This window comes from Chenopodium quinoa, unplaced genomic scaffold, assembly GCF_001683475.1.
Source record: "Chenopodium quinoa cultivar QQ74 unplaced genomic scaffold, ASM168347v1, whole genome shotgun sequence".
In the NCBI taxonomy this organism is placed as follows: Eukaryota; Viridiplantae; Streptophyta; class Magnoliopsida; order Caryophyllales; family Amaranthaceae; genus Chenopodium; species Chenopodium quinoa.
In genome coordinates this window covers 1,224,875-1,242,963 of record NW_018742455.1, presented here as the reverse complement: position 1 = coordinate 1,242,963, position 18,089 = coordinate 1,224,875, and the positions used below count along the sequence as shown (strand labels likewise).

Here is an 18,089-nt window from a genome sequence, read left to right as displayed (position 1 = left end):
TTGATAAAGCTCTTTATGGGATGAAGCAAGCACCTAGAGCCTGATATGAAAGGCTCTCCAAGTTCCTTCTTCAAAATGATTTTAAAAGAGGAAAAATTGATAAAACCTTGTTTTTGAAATCTGAAGGAACTGACTTATTAGTTGTTCAAATATATGTTGATGATATTATCTTTGGTGCAACTAATGAAATCTTGTGCAAGTATTTTGCTGATTTAATGAGCGGTGAATTTGAAATGAGTATGATGGGAGAACTCAACTTCTTCCTTGGTCTTCAAATCAAACAAATTGAAGAAGGAATTGCAATTCACCAACAAAAATATGTCAAGGAACTGCTGAAAAAATACAACCTTGATCAAGCAAAAACTAATCATACACCAATGGGAACAGGCACAAGATTGGATGAAGATCTACAAGGAACTAGTGTAGATCAAACCAAATATAGAGGTATGATCGAATCCCTTCTTTATTTAACTGCTAGTAGACCTGACATTGCTTTTAGTGTTGGTTTATTTGCTAGGTTTCAATCAAATCCTAAAGAATCTCATCTTACGGCAGTTAAAAGGATTCTAAGATACCTCAAAGGAACTGAAAATCTCTGTCTCTTCTATCCTAGAAGTGATACTTTTGATTTAAAATGTTTTGCAGATGCTGATTATGCAGGAGATTTGGTGAACAGGAAAAGTACTTCCGGAATGGTCCAGTTCCTCGGACCATGTCTAGTTTCTTGGGGCTCCAAGAAACAAAATACAGTGGCCCTATCAACTGCTGAAGCTGAGTATGTGGCTGCTGCAGCTTGTTGTTCCCAAGTTCTTTGGATTAAACAACAATTAAGGGATTATGGTATGAAATATAATTACATTCCTATTTATTGTGACAATACAAGTGCCATATGCATTTCAAAAGATCCAGTTCATCATTCTCGTGTGAAGCATATTCACATAAGGCATCATTTCCTTAAGGATAATATGGAAAAAGGCTTAATTAAGTTAGATTTTTGTGATACTGAAAATCAAATTGCTGACATTCTTACTAAGCCTTTGAGGAGGGATAAATTTGAAAAGATGCGCATGGAACTTGGTATGATACAATTGATTTAAGAAGACCTCAAGTTCCCCCCAAAGGTATAAGTCAACTATGTATGCAATGTATGTCTTACACAATCTAAATATGTGAAAACATAGTCCTAAGCATTAGAATGTATGGCATTGCATATGGGATTGTGGCTGTATGTGAAGAAATCAAATTGCATTGGGCATGTCTGTATCATAACAAACTATGTTGATTTGTTCCAAGTTCCTCCAAAATACTAAGATTTCATGTTATCCCTTTGTAAATTAATTAGCTAATCAGTTAATTAATTTTATCCTCTTAAAAATCTTATCCTTTAATTCGGTTTTTAAATTTATCATCAAAATGTATATCTTAAAAAAATCCAAATTTATCTTCAATTTGTTTAAAATACCCTAGATTCCTTGCAATTAATTCAAAGACTCAGATCAATCAATTAATCTAGACCTCTCCTGTCAAATCACACTAAATTAATCTGACCAAGTGAGAAGTATTTTTACCATTATTCTTCAATCGGCATCTAACATATTAAATTACCCTTCCACCAAATTCCTTTAACCCTTGATATTCTCACCCCTATAAAATGGAACCAAACCCTAAACATTGTTCCTCACCTCCCCATTCTGTGAAATACATATTACATTTTACCGACTCAGCTCATTCACCCATGGACATTTCACCAAAACCTCAAAATACCCCACAAAAATACTCACCCATGGATATCGAGCAAGAAACTCAAGCAAAAGGTTTTGCTGAAAAACCCAAGAACCTGCCAGCAGCTCGTAGTGAATCAAAGAAACGGAAGCTAGAAGAGGAGGAACCTGAGAATCAAGACTGGGAGGAAATGGGCGAAAAAATTATGACGGAAAAATCTCCATCCATCAAGAAAATCGAAGCAAGCTCTAAGCGTTTCATCCATGGATTTTGCATCAATTTAAATTGGTGCGAAGTAAGTAAGTACACTGAACTACTTGAAATTCTTGAGGCTCAAAATTGGGTGCAATTGTTTAGTGAAAGTTACAATAATGTGCTTGCTCATGCTCCTTTGAAAGAATTCTGTGCAAATTTCAAGAATATTGATGGTGTGTGTGTGTCTAAAGTTAAAAATAAGAAAATAAGTTTTGATGCTGATTATCTCTGTGCTATTTTTGGAACTCCAAATGAGGGGTTTGATGAGTATTTTAAGGGTGCTACTGATTTGGGTATTGGTGATGTGACAATGAAAGAAATTGTTGAATCAATTGGTGGAAAAGTGTCTAAGGTACAAACTAACCACAATCCGTTCTCTCCTATTCAAAAACTGTTGCTTATTTTTGTTCACCTGGCCATTGTTCCTAGAACCCTGCATAGACATGAAGCTAATCATCTTGATGCCAAGCTTATGTACTGTCTTGAAAACAAGATCCAAATAAATTTTCCCTCCATCATGATTAAGCATCTCACCCACTGCCTTGCGAACCATTTGAAAGTTGGATATGCTAATCCGATAATCACCCTCATAGAGAGTTTTGGCATCAATACTTCAAATTATGAACACCTCAAACTTCAAACCAACCACTTTGTTCAACCCAAAACTCTAGAAAGCAGAAACTTGCATGTTGTGGATGACAAGACCCAGTTTCTTCCAAAAACTCTTCCCAAACCTAAACAGGATGAGATCAAGAAACTGTCTATAGATGAAGAGGTAGAAAATTGGCTGGAGGAACAGGAAAGTGAGAGAGAAAAGGACAAGAAAGAAAAAACTGAGGATTCTGAAAAGAAAGAGAAGAAAGAGAATGCTCCTAGTGAAGGAAAACGAAAAAGTGTCAGATTGGCTTTCAAGCCAAAGAGAAAGAGTGAGAAAGCAGAGTCTGTGCCAATTGTGGATCTATGTGAGGAGAAGTTAGGTGCTCAGGGGGAACAGGACACCATGGAACAACATTCAGTTGAAAAGTCCTTTCCCACAGGAACTGGATATGCTGCTTTTAGCTCCCTTAGCTCTACTCTGGAACTAAAACTTCTCAAGGAATCAGTGAAACGGCTGATTGATGCTCAGCCTCTTCTAATTCAAAGACTCGAGGCTCTTGAGAAGACTGTGGCTGATTTGGTGACAACCTCAAAGGAACTCACTGCATCCTTCCAGCAAAGTACTTCTACTATCTCTCAAGGTCAAGCTGATTTGTTGAAGAAACTTGAAGAGATGGTCCTTGAAGCAGTTCCAGATGATAATGCAGTTGATGAGCACCAGTCCGCAGCACCTAAAGCCTAATATTTTTTTCTTCTGCCAATCCTATGAAACTATTTCTTTTGAACTTGGTCTGTATTAAACTTGGTTTATTTGTTTTCTTTTGGTCTGTAAACTTTTAAACAGGGTATTTGCTTTCGCTTTTGATGTTCCGGAGGAACATCAATTTGTTTATATGGATGTTGTTTGCTTGCTTTATGACTATTTGCATACTATTTCTGCCTATATGTGCCTTGTTCTATGCTTTGGATACAAACCATTAAAATGGTGCTGTGTTTAGATATATATGTGCATTAATTTTGATGAAAGCCAAAAGGGGGAAAAGAAAGGAAAACTCAATTGTTGACAAGCTTCTCCATTTATCTTCATGCTAAGGTATACAATTTTAATCTAAGTTCCTTATTTGATATTTTCTAGTTCAACATTTTTTTTACAGTTCTGTTTTTTTCTTGATTGTTACTTCTTTTTTTTACTGAGTTTGCTTAAATTTGTCATTCATCCAAAAGGGGGAACATTGTTGACCTTATGTTTTGATGATGACTCAAGGAACCTAAGCAAACCTATGCTAGTTTAACTTTCATTTTTAGCTTTGATTTATGACAGGTTTATGCTATGACATTCTTGAGTGAGAAGGGAGCATGGAACTAGATCTAAGTTAGCCATGGAAGGATAAAGAAGTCAATCACAAGTTGTGTTCCTTGTAAGGAACTGAAGCTCCAGAGTTGAAGCTTTAAAGGAAAGTTCCTTTAGTGAGGAACTCAAGCTTCAGAGTCGAAGCTTCTTAGAGTATCAAGGAGTCTAATGTATTTTATCTTTACTTTAGTCTACTTGTAATTATGTTAAGTACATTGTCAATTGATAGGATTTAAGTGGATTTAATTTTATTTGATAAAGATTTTATTTTCCATATTTTAACTTGTTTTAATTTAATTTCGAAAAATATCTTTTGAGTTAAAATATCTTGTTAGTTAAAAAGATTTTCTGTTTTGATTCTATCCTATTATTTTGGAAAATCTGATTTGGAAAATACTCTTTAAAAACGGCTGTTTTACTTGGTCAAGGAAGTTGAGAGAAAATAGGAAGCAGTAAACCACTTCCTTGTAAAACGTTTAGCTTGCTGCCCAAGCACCCACGAACTGCACTTCCTAGTTTTATGGAAGTAATGAATTAGTGGGAGTTGAGGCAAACGATAGTGTTTTAACTTCCCTTCTCTAGTATAAATAGGATTGGTTTTCAGTTGGAAAATCACACTTGAGCATTACAGTTTTTTAGCTTTTAAAAAGAGTCATAATCCACTTGAGTCCTTGAGTGTCTTTGTACTTAGCATTTTAGAGTTTAATCTTTGAGTTGTATTGGGTTAGAGTTTGGGGAAACTCTAAGTGTGTGTTATTGCTTTGAGTGAAGCAAGGAGAAAGAGAGAGTTTGAGAGTTCGACTGATTGAGGGATCAATTGAAGGGAGCTTAAGTTCATAGAGGAACTTGAGTTTAGAGTCTTAATTTGTAATAGGTTGTTTGCCCTATTATTATTAAGAATTGAGTTTAAAATCCCTTGTGGTCGTGGTTTTTCTTCTTGATTAGGGCCAAGAAGTTTTCCACGTAAAATCTCTCTTTGTACTTTTAGTTTTTATTCGAGTTCCTTTATAAATTCCGCAAAAATTACCCCAGTTCCTCTACAATACAATTCACCCCCCCTCTTGTATTGTTCATTCGAGTCAAAAGGATCCCATTCCTAAACCGAGTATTAATTAGAACCTAACAGGTATAGAAGCTATAAGTTGAGTGTTAACAGGTATTAGTTTAGGAATGAGATCCTATAATTAGGATTAACAGGATCCTATAAGTTGAGTATTTAATCTTTTTGAAATGTTAACAGGTATAGTATTATAGGTGGGTATATTTGGTTGTATAGGTTTAGTGTTTGGTTGTATAGGTTCAGTGTTTGGTTCAGTTTGAAAAACAAAAGGTTCTGGTATGATGAAGTCTGTATCAGGGTCAAAATGTGTTTACAGGCAAGAAAATAGGGTGACTTGTAGTTTTTGTTTGGGATTCATAATGAAAAGGTAAATGTCTTTCATAAAATGTAACGTCTCTTGAAACAATTATTTTTCTAGACTCCAGATCATATACCCTGTAGGATTTCTGATCAGGTGGATACCTTAGAAACACACAAGGAGAAGCTCTGGTATCAAACTTAGACCTGCCAGATTTTAATGTAGATACATAGCTTAGACAACCAAAAACTCTTAAATGTGACAAATCTGGTTTCTTACCATGTAACAACTCATATGGTGAAATAAAATTCACAGAACACAGAGGCATCCTATTTATCACATGTGTTGCTGTCAGCAAACATTCCCCCCATAATCTCACAGGCACCTTGGACTGAAAGTATAAGGCCCTTGTTGTTTCAAGCAAGTGTATATGCTTTCTCTCTACTACTCCATTCTGTTGTGGAGTATCAGCACAAGACTTTTGATGCTTAATTCCATTACTTATGTAAACCTGAAGGATCTCACCCTCACAAAGCTCTTTAGCATTATCAGTTCTCACACACAGAACATTCTTGCTGAACCGAGTCTTAACAAAAGCAAGCAAATCAATGAAAATCTTCACAACATCACTTTTATTTTTCATAAGAAATGTTCATGTATTTCTGAAGAAATCATCTACAACAGTAAGGAAATAGCTAAACCCATCATGAGTTACATATTTTTAAGGCCCCCAAGTATCAATATGCAGTAACTTAAAACAATCCTGTGCTCTAGACATACTTACATGAAAAGGTTTTTTAGTTTGTCTAGACTTATGACACACTTGACATACTAGATCACTTCCTATTTTATTATCAAAAAAAAAAAAAAAAAAAAAAATCAATCAGGTGTAGCTTATTAAATGGCATATGCCCCATTCTAAGATGCCAAAGCTTAGAATCATTATCTGTTTTGCTAACCATTCTAGAATTAGCTAACTTCTCATCATGCTGAACTTGTTGCTCAACTGTCCTGTCATCAACTGCATACAGTCCTGACACCAGATTACCAAGAACCACTGATTGACTCAAAATTGGTCCCTGAATCAAACTTTTATCATGAGTGAAGACAATTTCACAGTTCAAATCTCTACATAGCCTATGTGTAGAAATCAGATTGAATTTCAATCCTGGAACATGAAGCATATTTTGCAAGATAATCCCATTATCAAAATGAACTGTCCCTATATATTCTACTGTCACATGTTTACCATATGCTATTGTGATTGTACTTGGTGCCTTATCAAAGCATTTGTATGACCGAAACAAACTCAAGTTTGAACAAATATGATCAATTGCACCAAAATCAACAATCCATTTTGCATTTGAACAAGTCAGTAAGCATGTACCTGCTACGTGTGCCTATGATTCTGCAGGATCATCAGCATTCTGAGATTGAAGTGCCTTCAGAATACTGTTGAACTTATCTTGAGAGATTTGTGTCACACAATCCCCTGAATCTTCTTTATCATCAGCATGAGCAACTGCAACTACTCTTTTACCCTTCCTTTTTGCAAAATTTGGAGGATAACCATTCAACTTGAAGCACTTTTCTATAACATGTCCAGGGATTCTGCAATGTTCACAGAAAGGTCGTTTTCCTGCCACCACCAATTTGTTTCCATTTCCTGCCTGAAATGTCATCTTGGAGCCTTGATACTGACTCTTATAGTTCTTCCTGTAATCAGCTGCAAAAACCATTGCTTCTATTGTTTCCTTCTTCTGCATTACTAGCCTGCCTTTGCTTCTCTTCTTGCACCAGCAACTTATATGCCATAGACATAGTTGGCAAGGGATGCATCATCAAAATTTTAGTTCTCACAGCAATGAACTTACTGTCTAACTTCATGAGAAGCTGTACCAGCCTTTCTTCCTGCTGCTGCTTTAAGAAAACTTGAATACAAGTACATCCCGGACTGCTGCAAATAGGCAAAGGATTCATTTGATTTATCTGATCCCAAATAGCCTTCAACTGTGTAAAAAACTTAGTAATTGAAGTTTATGGTCCTTGCTTCAAGTCTATTAATGACTGCTGCAATGTGTACAACTGTGGTCTTGAAGTTTGGGAAAACCTCTCATCAAGATCTTTCCAGATTTCTTGTGATGTGCTCAATAACAGAACACTCCTAGAAATTGAACTCTCAAGAGACCTCAAGATGTAAGAAATTATGATTGCATCACATCGTTTCCATGATGCACAGTTAGGATCAGATTCAGCTGGTTGAGGCAAACTTCCATCCACAAAATCTAGTTTATTCTTTGTAGCCAAAACAATCATCATACTCCTCTTCCATTCTCCAAAAGCTTCTCCAGAAAATTTTTCAAAAACAATTGGTAGTGTAGTATTTTCAGAAGGATTTATGTAATATGGTGAAGTTGGATCAGATGTAATAGGAATTGAACTAGCAGCCATTTTAATCAGAATTTAGCTGAAATATCAAATGAACCAAAATATCGATTGATTGATTCAATCAAAAAAATAACCAGAAGAAAAATTCGATCAAACTCAAGATTATGATTAAATCTGCAGAAATTTGAATCGAAATCTCAATCGAATGAATTATATTTCTGATTGATACAGAAACTTTAGGATTTTAGAAAATTTGATCGACTAATTGATCAAATTAGAACAAACAGATTATTCAGAGTAGTATTTGCGGAAAAGAAATCGATTCAAACTTACTGAATTCACTATAATGAGGCACAAGATTGAAGAACATCTTTCTCCTGCTCTGATACTATGATAATATTTACAGTGAAGTTCAAGAAATAGAGAAAATTCATAGAGAAAAAATTTAGAGAGAGAAAGATATCAAGGTTGTATTAATTGAATGAAATAGCAACTGAGTTCTTACAAGCATATATAGCATAGTTTGTTATAACTAACTAGCCAGCTAATACAATAATTCTCTAATCCTCTGCTGACTCATCATCCGAGTTGTCATCAATAACAATCTTCCACACACGATGATGGAGAAGGATGATAGTGTCTAATACTATATCGAGAGATTAGAGAGAATTTTTTCAAGACACAACACAAATCGATGTGCCATATACAGATAAACTAGTAAGTTTAACTCCAAAACATCATCCATTAGGATCGGATGAGTTTCAACTCAAGTACCCCTTAGAGTCTTAGCCTTACTATCACGAACTCAAAATGATTTTTCACCAACTCTCTAATTTCGGTGCTTAATCTCGAACAAAAGTTCGTTTAGTCTTACAATATGAAGTGCGTGACTTCAAAGGAAAAATATGATGTTGTTACGTTTATTCAACAGAACAATCTATATATTGCCACCTTTGTATGTATGATACAATACATGTTTGAGTCTCATTTTAGAGAAAATCATCCGAGCACCCCTGATCACTGCTCGCCATAGGCGGCGAAATTAATGATGAACTCAAATTTTTAACTGTATACAAGTATAAACTTAAATCATAATACAACTACATCGATAAGACCTTAATATTACAAAATTTTCTTGAATATAATCAACCTTATATTATAAAAATTCACAATAATGCATTCTTAGCTTAAACATGCATATATTTCTTTTGTTTTTCTCCTAACACTTATCATTTTATTTTTTTTCAATATATTATTTAGTCACTAACATGCATGGTTATTTATTACTTTCTTTCTTTCAAAAAAAATAAAAATAAAAATAAAAATAAAAGCTAAAATTATATTGACAATTATATATAAAAATAAAAAAGAGTTCACGAAATTTTTCTAAATATAAATCATCAAAGATAATCAACGTAGGGACAAAGGTAAATATACGTACTAGCTTGATTTATTTTTCGTGATTCGAAGTATGAGTTAATTGAATACTCCCTCCGTCCCCGAAAGAACGACTATTTTTGGGTTGATTTTTCGGGTATTAAAAAAGTTCAATGAAAAGAAGTAAAAGTACATTGGAAAGATAAATTTACATGTGGTTTGTAAAAAAGTAGTGAGAGAAAGTATTAAAAGTACATGAAAAAACAAAATTTTGTATGGGAAAACGAATTTTGCACAAATATTGTTGGAAATTGGTGGGTTTTTTCATACAAATGGGTCGATCATTTTAGGACTAAAATTAGGCCAAAAGGGATTGAACTTTTGGGGACGGAGGGAGTAGTATGCAAAAGAAAAACCAGCCATCTTAAGTTTTTCTAGCATTTGATCAAATTGTCTCACCATTGTAGCAGTTAAGTAATTCCAACCTCCCCTTTCCTAAAGTAAGCCTTGTTCTCAAATCTTTGTGCAACGATCTTGCCACTCTTGTTGACCTCCATTTCTTTTATACTTTTAAGGCAGGATCATCGCTGGGGCGGGGAAGGTGGGGCAACCTCCTAGGGCCCAGTTTTGTAAAGCCCAAAATTGGTTTTAAAGAGGGTCTCAAATTAACAAAAAAAAAATTAAACTAAAATTGCTTAATTGCTTTATACTAAAATCAGTGGGTTTCTGGTGCGGCTGGCCGCACCATGCGGTAGGTTGCCAAATCAACAAATGACAAAGTAACCCCCAGACAAAGTAACCCCAAGACAAAAGTAACCCCTTACTGACTTAGTAACCCTTGACCAAGTAACCCCTGACTGACCTAGTAACCTATGACATAGTAACACCTAGTAACCCCTGACTGACCTAGTAACCCCTGACATAGTAACCCCTAGTAACCCCAAGTAACCCCTAACCGACCTAGTAACCCCTAACCGACCTAGTAACCCTAATTAACCCCTAACCGATCTAGTAACCCCCGACCTAGTAACCCCAAGTAACCCCTAACTGACCTATTAACCCTTAGTAACCCGAAGTAACCCCTGACTGCCAACCTAGTAACCCGAAGTAACCCCTGACTGCCGACCTAGTAACCCGAAGTAACCCCTGACCGACCTAGTAACCCCAAGTAACCCCTGACCGTCGACCTAGTAATCCCTAACCGGACCACCTAGTAACCTCTGACCGGATCTAGTAACCCCTTACCCACCACCAACATAAAACTACCACCAACAACCACCACCAACGAACCACTACCAACCTAAACACCTTGCCACTAGCCCCTAACCCATAAACAAACCCAGATCCAACCAAACCATTAAAAAAAAAATTCAAATCAAACAAATACCTTAAAATGTTAACAATGGTTTTGAATATCACTTCAAATATGGCTAAAAAGGCCAAATTCGACCATGAAAATTCTAGATCTAGAGTTTTCATGGCTGAATTTGGCCTTAAAAACCTTATACTTGTTTTTCGGCGACGGAGTCACCAAATCACCACTACCCTCCCAGCGAAACCACTACTTCCGACGAACGAACCACCGATGAACGAACCATAAAGACGACGATTGCGAAATTTGTGTTAAGTTCTCTGAGAAAATGAGATGAAGGTTCTGGCTTGAAGAAGAAGAAAAGAGGAGAGAGAGAGAGGAGAGAGAAAAAGAATTTTAAAAAAATAAAAAAATTGTGGCTGGCCATACGGTGTGGCCAGCCACATATAAAACTTTGTATACTAAAATTCGTCATTCATCAATGCATGAAGTTTCAGTTATTGTTCCCAAAACAAATTGAATGTACCAACTACCAATTCCCTTAATTTTTGCTTTTATAATATTTAACTTTCCTAGGATGAATTCCCCTTTTGATATTTTTAAAAAGTTAATTACTTCTTTCAATCTTTCCAAAGTGTACTACCCATATTTATATTATCTAAAAAATCTCTAGTAAAATCATTTGAAGATGGAAATTATTTAAAACGTTGATATAGCTTTACAATTTCCAACTCTTGGCATATTAAATTATTATTATTATTAGTGATTAGGGGATTTTTATCCACCAATCAGCATCCGACACGTGGGCCAGCCAGGTTTCGCCACGTGTCCTTCATGTAGGTCAATAGGAGCCTGCCACGTGTCATCAAGAGATTCGTCCTCCTTGGACCAATTGCAATGTGACACGTGTCCACCCATGCCAAATGGGAAAACCGGCCAACAAGGCCCAATCATTGTGGGAGGCCCAGTCAGCTTTAGGTTTAACCTAAACCTAGTACTGGCACGCATCCCAAGGCATATAAATATGCCCATTAATCCTCATTAAGGGGGATTACGCACATTTAACACTCTCACCTAGAGAGACCCAATTACTTTTATTTCCGCATTAATTACTCCTTAATCAAGTACTAACTTGACCGTCGGAGGCGGATCTCCAATCGTCCGGAGCATCCGTTTGTTTTGCAGGTACAGGCGTCCGGTTCCAGTCTCAGAATTGTAACTCTCCCGCAGGACATCAGAAAACCCCGAAACATTTTGGCGCCGTCTGTGGGGAGAGTACTTCTGAGATGGCATCCACGTCTGTACCGACTCCTGAAGAGAGGCGTCCCCTAGACAACCCTCAAGTTCAGTCGGACCATGATACTGAGGAAGAATTTGAAGTTGAAGCTCACACAGCTTCAGACGGGACCCTAAGGGCCCGACGCACCCGTCATACCGAAAGGAGAGAACGGGAAGATCTTCAAACTGGACTCAGTGATCCAGCCGGCGCACCGCCTGTTCAGCAGCAGCCGACTGATGGGTCTGCTCCCATTACAAGAAACGAACTCATGACCTTCATGAGGGGCTTCAAGGGAGAGATTCAAGAGTTGCTCAACAAGAAGCCGCCTGCTCTAGCCAAGGAGCAGTCGGCTAAGAAACCTTCCTCTTCAGGGAAGAGGAAGCCTGTTCAAGGGCGAGAGGCGACCCCTCATCCTAACTCTAGGAAGTGGGAGCCGCCTGTCCTTGATTTCACAAAGTACCGCTTTCCTACTCCAGGAAAGAGGAAACCTGTTCGTCATATTCAGGCGGACGGGTCGAAGAAAACATACACAGATGCTCGGCTATTGCTAGAGCAGAAAAAGAATGACCGATTGTCAGAGTCGGCCTCTACTTCAGACTTCCAAGACAGTCTACGCAATACCTCGATGAGGTATACTCATTCGCATCATGAGAGTCAGTCAGGCGGTACTTCCCGTCAGTCCGGCTTTCATAGTGACCAGGCGGTACCAAACTTACCATTTGTACTGCAACAACAATATTTTTTGCAGCCACCTCTATTTGGAGGGCATGCAGCAAAGAATGTCCAACCTATGGACTGGCAGCTACGGTTGCTTAGACTTGGGGAACAGCCGTCGGCCTTCTCCAAGGAAATTACTGAAGCCGCTCAGCCGGCCAAAGTGAAAAATGTATTAGTAGGCGCCTATGACGGCACTACTAACCCAGAAGACCATTTGATGGCATTCACCAACCTGATGTACCTTCAAGGGTTGGATGATCCCACTTGGTGCAAGTGTTTTCCAGCGACTCTCAAAGGAATCGCACCACAATGGTTCGGCAACCTGCCGACTGGTTGTGTGAATAACTTCAGGACGCTTGCTTACTTATTCACCTCCAACTTTGCCATGAACATACCTGCGAAGAAGACGACCCTTGATTTAGGAACGATTCAGCAGGGCGAGAAGGAGGGGCTTCGTTCTTACATCAGGCGGTTTAACCTGATGAGAATACAGATTCAAGGGTTACCGGATGAGGTAGCCTATACTGACTTTTTCAGAGGCCTCAAAGACGGGTTGACATTCAAATTTGATTTGGTTCGAAAGAGGGTGGCGACTCTTCAAGAGGCCTTGATTGAAGCGGAAGCCTATATACAGGCGACTGATCTTTGTAGTACGGGAAAACAGTCGGACGGGAAAAGGTTCGACAAAAGAGAAGGACGACAGAAACAGTCGTCGAACAAAGATGAGAAGAAGAGAAAAGAGGTCTGGGCGGCTGATTCCTCTAAACAGCCGGCCCAGAAGAAGAGGAAAGAATTCAAACCATACTCCCCAAAGTATGCGTTTAACAAGGATAGCCAAGCTATCCTAAAGGAAATCAAGGGACGGATCTCAATTGAGAAGCCGGCCCCCATGAAAGGTTCTGCGAGCAACCGGAAACAAGAAAAATTCTGTGATTATCATGAAGATGTTGGTCATCACACCAACGAATGCATCAGTCTCATGCGGTATCTGGACCGCCTGGCTGAGCAAGGCGATCTTGACTCTTATGTCAAGAAATCTACGGGGAACACTTCCTCGAAAAAGCAGTCGGCCAAAAAGAGTCAACAGGCCGACAACTCTGATACAGATGATGCAGTCGTCTACACCATTGCAGGCGGCTTCTCAGGAGGCGGCCCCACTATTAGGGGCAACAAAGACAATATCAGGCGGCTAGACGTAAATTCCGTTCACCAAGAACGGCCCTCCAAATATTCATTTCCTGAGATTGTCATCACTGAAGAAGATCTAGGAGGGGTAAGGGGGCCGCATAACGACCCTATCGTTATTGAATGTAAAGTGGCCAACCAGAGAGTTGGCCGAATCCTTATAGATACCGGAAGCTCCTCAGATCTTATCAGTAGCAAATGTCTGTCAAAACTCAAATATCAGACTGATTGCATACATCCGGCATCCCACCCTTTAGTAGGGTTTGGAGGAGGAGTCGTCCACCCAGTGGGACGAGTGGATTTACCCATCCGCCTGGGTGAAAAAGGGGAAGGACGACACATGGTAGTCCGGTTCCTGGTAGTAGAAGAACTCTCGGCCTACAACATGATTCTGGGACGACCAACCCTGAATAATTCCAAGGCTGTTATAATCCCATCTCTTATGTTGCTCAAGTTTGAGAGGGATGATGGAACAGTCGGGTCCCTAAGGGGAGATCAGAGGATGGCCCGAGAGTGCTATCTCTCGGATATCAAGCCCACTGTTATGGCCGCTGGGTCAAGTGGTGGAAAAACAAACCTTGACAATGTCAAGGAGAGTGCGCCTGTTCAAGAAGCAGGCGGCAAGAAGAGAAAGGCAGCCCAGACGGCGGCCGCAAGAAAATACAGAAAATAGCAATCATTGGCAGAGGAGCGGTCGGATGAATTCCGCCCTCAGCCGGCTGGTGAGCATACGAACCTGATCTTAGACGACTCGCGTCCTGACCGAACAGTCAAAGTTGGGACGACTGCTCTGAGAGTCCTGGGTGACGACTTTCACAAACTATTGAAAGAATACAAGGACATCTTTGCATTCGAAGTCCACGAAATGCCAGGCATTAGTCCTGACCTGGCGGTACATAAACTGGTTGTGGATCAGAAAAAGAAGCCGGTAAGGCAGAAGAAGCGGAACCATGGAGAAGAAAGAAGTCAGGCGGCAGCCGCCGAAGTTAAAAAATTACTTGATGCAGGGTTCATTCGGCAATGTTACTTCCCAGACTGGGTTGCAAATGTGGTGCTTGTTAAAAAGCCAAATGGCACCTGGCGAATGTGTGTAGACTACACAGACTTAAACAAGGCGTGCTCCAAAGACAGTTACCCTCTGCCTAAAATTGATAACCTGGTCGACTCAACAGCTGGCCATGCTTTGATGAGCTTTATGGACGCCTACTCTGGTTTCCATCAAATTCCTTTATGGAAGAAAGATCAGGAGAAGACGTCCTTCGTCACTGATCAAGGGTTATACTGTAACACGGTCATGCCGTTTGGTCTTAAGAATGCCCCGACCACCTTCCAGCGAATGATAAACACTGTGTTCTTTGATCAGATTGGGAGAAACGTCGAGGCATACATTGATGATATGATTGTCAAGTCTAAGCTTCAGATAGATCATCTGTCGGACCTCCGAGAAACTTTCGCCACACTCAGGCGGCACCATGTCATGCTCAATCCCAAGAAATGTGTATTTGGAGTTGAGTCTGGGAAATTTCTCGGATTCCTTATCAATCAGAGAGGAATAGAGGCGAACCCTGAGAAGGTGCAGGCGGTCATCGACATGCAGTCGCCTCGTACCGTCTGAGAGGTTCAGAAGTTAACAGGTTGTCTGGCGGCCTTGGGAAGATTTCTAAGCCGATCAGGCGACAAATGCTTATACTTCTTCCAGGCCATTAAGAAGAAGGCAAGGTTTGAATGGGGGCCGGATGCTGAGGCGGCCTTCCAGAAATTGAAAGTTCACTTGCATTCCTTGCCGAGGCTGGTTAGCCCTTTGCCCAAAGAAGTACTCTACATGTACCTGGCCGTCTCAGATCATGCGTTAAGCGCTGTTCTTCTTGCTGAAAGAGACGGCTGTCAGCTCCCGGTCTACTTTGTCAGTCATGTACTGAAAAATGCCGAGTTGAGGTATCCCTTAGTGGAGAAATTTGGTCTTGCACTCTTCATGGCTGTTAAAAAATTGAAGCCCTACTTTTTGGCACATGCAGTCGTCGTGTATACAGATCAACCTATCAAGCGGCCACTGACCACCATGGAGTCGTCAGGCCGGATGATCAAATGGGCCATAGAAATACAGAGCCTCGAAGTTAGTATAATGGCGAAAGATAGACGCCTGTTCCGATTCACAATTGATAGTGAGTCAGTATAATGGCGAATACGAAGCAACCCATCCGACCATGATTAAGTATTTACAGGCGGTACGACAAGCAGTCGGATCCCTTGAAGATTTTCATCTGACTCAAGTGCCGAGATCAGAAAACAACCAGGCGGATGCACTTTCAAAATTAGCATCATCCGCCTCTTGTGATACTCCTCGAACTGTTTTTTGGGAAGTAATGGAGAAGAGAAGCATCGAGGGAGACCCTATTGGAATCCTAGACAGAAGCTCAACTTGGATGGATCCAATCAGGGCATATCTGACAAACGGTACCCTGCCGGATGATCATCACCAGGCGGCTGCGCTGAAAAAACGGGCAGCCAGTTTTGAAATGATAAGGGGAGAACTTCACAAAAGAGGGTACCTTCAACCCTACTTAAAGTGTGTTACTCCAGAAAAGGGACGAGAGATACTAGACGATCTTCACTCTGGTTACTGTGCTTCCCATATAGGCGGTAGGTCGCTTGCTCAACGGACAAGGCGGCAGGGCTACTTTTGGCCTACTTTAGAAGAAGATGCAATGGAGATGGTGAAAAAATGTGACAAGTGCCAAAGGTTTGGCAAACTAATTCACCGTCCGGCTACTGACCTCACTACCATTCATAGCCCACTACCGTTTGCTAAGTGGGGCATGGATATTCTGGGTCTTTATACGCCTGCTACAGGCGGAAGGAGGTACATACTTGTTGCAGTCGACTACTTCACTAAATGGGTGGAGGCGGAGGCTGTAAAGGGAATCAAGACGAAGGATGTAATTTCATTCATCTGGAAAAATGTCATCACTCGGTTCGGGGTTCCCATGTCTATGGTTTTTGATAATGGTCCCCAATTTGAGACGCCTGTTCTCAAAAGCTGGTTGGGTGACCAAGGAATTGCACACCACTTTGCATCAGTCGGCCGTCCACAAGCAAACGGCCAGGTAGAAGCCTTTAATAAAATCATCTCAGACGGTCTCAAGAAAAAGATTGAACGAGCAGGCGACCTATGGGCGGATGAATTACCACATGTTCTCTGGGCCATTAGGACGACTGAAAAAGGGGCGACTGGAGAAACTCCATTCCTCCTAACCTATGGTGCGGAAGCTGTTCTTCCAATTGAACACTACGAGCCGACTCTTCGAGTAATGCTATATGACGAAGAGGCAAACTGGGAAGCCATGCGCCTTGCATTAGACTCACTCCCAGAAAGGAGGGGCAATGCTGTCTTGCGCCATGAAATTTACCGCCTGAGAATGACCAGATCATACAACAAAAAAGTACACAGGCGTCCACTCAAAGTGGGGGATTTTGTACTTAGAAAAATGGAAGCAGTTGGTAGGGCTAATGAGTCTGGAAAATTAACTCCCAACTGGGAAGGACCCTACCGAATCTATGAAGAGGTCAGGGACGGTACCTACCGTCTGGAAACACCAGACGGCCAACCGTTGCCTCGAACCTGGAATGTAGATAATCTTAAGAAATATTTCTTTTGAATGATGTAAATAGTCGAGGGCTACTTAATAAAAGTTTGCTGTTTCATTTAATTTTATACTAAGAGGGGCATGCCTACTGACAAACAGTCGGCTACTCTCCATGTTTAATTTTCATTCTTACTTAAGAGGGGCACGCCGCTTGTTCCACACAACCGGCTACTCTCCCATAACACAGTTCACCAAGAACTATCAAAGGCTCATGGCTGAAATGATCAGACCAGGCGCCAAGCCAACTGATCCAAATATAAGTTTAATTCGACCTGTCCCAACATTATAGCAGGCGTCCGACGGCATCCATCCGGATGAAATTCGTCGCAGAGAGCAGCTCCCTTTTGGGTGGAACATTGTTCTATAAAATCATTACACGACACCTATACGACTGTCTAACCAAGACAACCACGTAGCCGTTTCCCGAACAAGGATACCTCTCACTTAACTGACTAATCAGGTCAAACAAGTGTTCGCAGTAACCATCCGTGTCAACCAACCGACTGAACTACTTGGGATAAGAACAGTCGGTATCTTATGAGTTAATAGCCAACAAACATTGGCGAATAAAGGGGAACAACCGGTACCCACCGCTTGAAACCTCTACTACTCAGTCACTCGGCGACTAGGTAACAATCATGTTTACTTGGTCACTCCTTAAAAATTTAGTATGAAACTAAAAAGGTGTTCATACAGCGCCTGTTCACACTAGATTAAATGTGGCGGGGAACAGTCGGCCTGGACCGACTAGAGTCTCTAGCCTAAAAAAAAAACAAACAAGGCAGGTAGGAAACCACCTTCCTACTTGGTTGAAGGGGATCCAGTCTTTAAAGTGGCCGACTGATCGCTTAGCCTGGAAACAGACAACCAGTCGTCCAGGGGCATAGGTGGCGTGACTAACTAC

At 40.2% G+C, this 18,089-nt stretch overlaps 1 pseudogene; it reads right to left on the bottom strand.

Moving 5' to 3' along the window:
• Positions 1-9,372: 9,372 nt before the first annotated feature.
• LOC110717498 overlaps positions 9,373-18,089 on the bottom strand; it is a 36,736-nt pseudogene continuing 28,019 nt past the window's right edge.